We start from the raw sequence: 4,115 nt of genomic DNA on the forward strand, positions 1-4,115 counted from the left end.
AGCAGTTTGTTAGTGGTCTACTTAAGCTGGCCACGTCGGACTTCGCCGGCGGTGACCAAAATAGCGGTGGAGGCTCGCCGGAATTTCTCGATCTCGCGCTACAGGCTTCGGATTTGCACGCGGTTGGGTTCTACGAGTAGCTAGAGAAGTGATGCATCCATCCCAACCCATCCACGGGCCAGGAGGTGGTCGGAATGAGGCCGGCGACGAGGTAAGCGGCGGCCGGATCACGGGCTTGAGCGGGCGGTGGCTGCAGGGCACGAGAAGGGCAGGTGAGGGGCTTGACAGCATGTACGGAGCTCCAGGAGCTTGTTTTCGAGCTCGAATGCGTGGGTGGCGGACCACAGCGACGATAACGACGGCAAAAGTGGCGAAGGGATCTCAGTCTGGTGGGGAACGAGGCTACGGGGCACGAAAGAGCGTGGGATGAGAGGGGAAAAGACGATGAGCTCACGACGGTTCCGATGGTGTTGTTGGCAGGCTCGGGGTGCGCCGGAGGGAGCGAATCAACGGAAGAGGTCCGTCAGCCGGAGGTGGAGAAGATGGCGGCGATGGCGATGACAGGGGGCCTCCAGGCTTGATTCTTTCTTCCAGGAGACGGGGAGGAGCACGGCGAAGCTCTGGGACATGGTAGCTGGGCTAGAGGGGCCGGTGGCCACGGCTACGATGGACGGCGGCGACAAGCAGCGCTCGGCTATGGCCGGGAGAGAGCGAGAGAGCGAAGGAGGGGAGCCCAAGAGGGGTGGAGAAGAGAGAGGGTCTTTAGGGAACCTCCAGGCGAGGGGATAAGCACGGGGAGGCCACAGGAGGTAGCAAGCAGGAGGTGGAAGTTGGCGCACGCGCTGCTGCCACGCACCTGCTCGGGGAAGACGATGAGCAGGGGGAGGCCCTGGTGGGCTGGGCCGACCAGGTGAGCGTAGGTTAGTTCTTCTTCTCTTTCTTTCTTTTCTGTTTCTGTTTTATTCTTTCTGACATTCGTTTTTTATTTATTTTGTTTGGGCTCCAAACTATTTCTAAAATAGTGAAAATATTGTTGGGTGTTAGTCATAATATTTCCAACCACATATAAAAGATTTAACATTTTTTGGAATCTAAAATATTTTAAATCGAATATATAGTTGATTTCAGTGACTTTTATAATTAAAATAAAATGTTAAAAGTGTTCTGAAAATATATATCACCCCTGATATTTTGTTTCCAACATTTAAGAGAAATTATGAACATTTTTGAAACCTATTTTGTGTTCATTGATTTGTCACAAATTTGAATTGGGTTGAATATGGAGTTGCTAGGGTTTGGCTTTTTTTTCATTTCACTTTTGAATGCAATGAAAAAAACATGAGCACCATCTTGCTAAAATCTATTAGGGATTCCACGGATGTGACACCTCTACCCAATGACAAACAGATTCTTTTAGAGATCGGACTAAATGTAGCCTGATTCCGCTCATAATGAGAACATTAGCCCGTTCGACCTGCCCATTTGTTTGTGGGTGATACACAGAAGGGTAGTCGACCTTAATGCCCAAGTTCTTGCACCAGTCCTTAACTTCTTTGTCTCTGAAATTGGAGCTCTTGTCAGTTAGTATACTATGAGGAACACCATATTGGTGCAGCACACTTGATATACAATCAATGACCGGTACAGACTTAGTAGAAGTTACTGGTTTAGCTTCAATCCACTTAGTGAATTTATCGACCATAACCACTAAATATTTCCTTTTCTTGGATCCCCCTTTGAGAGGCCAGACCATATCCAACCCCGAGACCGTGAACGGCCAAGTGATCGGTATTGTCCAAGAGCTATTGCAAGCATGTGGATTTGATTTGCAAAGAGGTGACATCCGACGCAATGCTCGACCAGTGTATGAGCGTCTGCTCGAGCTGTTGGCCAAAAGAAGCTAGCGCGGAATGCTTTGCTTACCAGAGCTATAGCCGGTGCGTGGTGACTACCCGTACGTGCATGTATTTCAGCCAAAAGTTGTTTGCCTTCCTCTTCGGTGATGCATCACTGGAGGACTTCGGTAGTGCTTTTCCTATAGAGTTTTCCTTCGTCAGTGGATATCCGAACTATCTGCCTTGCTTCTGTTTGGTCCTCAGGGAGTTCGTAGTGGAGAAAATAAGTCAGGAAGGGTTTGGCCCGTGGCACGATTACGACCATGATTTCGTGAGCTGCAAGTGTTTCCTCTAGTGCGGAGCCACCAGTGATTTGATCATCTATCTCAACTCTAGGAGGAGTAACTTATTCCGTTCTCGTTCTAGAAAGGTATTTTTAGGGGTGGGGTCGCACTTGCGCCCATACAAGCAAGTACATCGGGAGCCTGGTTGATGTCGCTAGAGACATGGTGGAACTCAAGGCCTTCAAACCAAGATGATATCTTGAGGACAACGTTCCTATAAGCTCCCTGATAACCCACAAGTATAGGGGATCGCAACAGTTTTTGAGGGTAGAATATTCAACCCAAATTTGTTGGTTCGACACAAGGGGAAGCCAAAGAATATTCTCAAGTATTAGCAGTTGAGTTGTCAATTCAACCACACCTGAAAGACTTTGTATCTGCAGCAGAGTTTCAGTAGCAAAGTAGTGTGATAGTAACGGTAACAGTAGTAGTAGTAGTGGTGACATCAGTAGCGGTGAAGTAACTTAGCAAGGACCAGTAGGAAAAGACTCGTAGGCATTGGATCGGTGATGGATAATTATGTCGGATGACATTCATCATGTAATAGTTATAACATGGGGTGATATGTAACTAGCTCCAGTTCGTCAATGTAATGTAGGCATGTATTCCGTATTTAGTTATACGTGCTTATGGAAAATAACTTGCATGACATCTATTGTCCATCCCACTCGTGGCAGCGGGGTCCTAATGGAAACTAAGGGATATTAAGGTCTCCTTTTAATAGAAAATCGAAACAAAGCATTAGCACATCGTGAATACATGAACTCCTCATACTATGGTCATCTCCGGGAGTGGTTCCAGCTATTTTCACTCCGGGGTTGCCGGGTCATAACACATAGTAGGTGACTACAACTTGCAAGATAGGATCAAGAACACACATATATTGATGAAAACATAATAGGTTCAGATCTGAAATCAAGGCACTCGGGCCCTAGTGACAAGCATTAAGCATAGCAAAGTAGTAGCAACATCAATCTTAGAACATAGTGGATACTAGGGATCAAACCCCATCAAAACTAACATGATTACATGATAGATCTCATCCAACCCATCATCGTCCAGCAAGCCTACGATGAGATTACTCACGAACGGTGAAGAGCATCATGGAATTGGCGATGAAGGATGGTCGGTGATGACGACGGCGTCGATTTCCCCTCTCCGGAGCCCAGAAAAGGTGGTGGTGGCGGCGGCTCCGTGTCGTGAAACGCGATGAACTCTTCTCTCCTAATTTTTTCTGGGCGAGAGATAATATATAGAGCTGGAGTTGGAGGCTGCGGAGCCATGAGGGCCTCACAAGCCTGCCAGGCGCAACCTAGGGGGGCCGCGCCTCCTGGGCTTGTGGGCTCCTGGCTCCGCGTCTCCAGGTAATTCTTGCGCTAGTATTTTTTACATATTCCACAAAAAATCCTCGTAAATTTCCAGGTCATTCCGAGAACTTTTATTTCTGCGCAAAAACAACACCATGGCAATTCTGCTGAAAACAACGTCAGTCCGGGTTAGTTCCATTCAAATCATGCAAATTAGAGTCCAAAACAAGGGCAAAAGAGTTTGGAAAAGTAGATACGATGGAGACGTATCAACTCCCCCAAGCTTAAAGCCTTGCTTGTCCTCAAGCACTTCAGTTGAAAAACTGAAAGAGACAAATGAAAAACTTTTACGAACTCTGTTTGATCTTGTTGTTGTAATTATGTCTAACTCATATTCAGATTTTCAGCAAGATCATAAGCTAACCACATAAGCAATGACATTTAGGTCTCATGGTATACTCATATCAATGGCATAATCAACAAGCGAGCAATAATAATGAGTTTCAAACGTCAACACTTCAATCAAAACAAACATGAAAACAATATGAACATATGGTATCTCGCTAGCCCTTTCTGAGACCGCAAAACATAAATGCATACCACCTTCAAAGACCAGGGGCCGACTGAAC

This window comes from Hordeum vulgare, chromosome 3H (genome assembly GCF_904849725.1).
Source record: "Hordeum vulgare subsp. vulgare chromosome 3H, MorexV3_pseudomolecules_assembly, whole genome shotgun sequence".
Lineage (NCBI taxonomy): Eukaryota > Viridiplantae > Streptophyta > Magnoliopsida > Poales > Poaceae > Hordeum > Hordeum vulgare.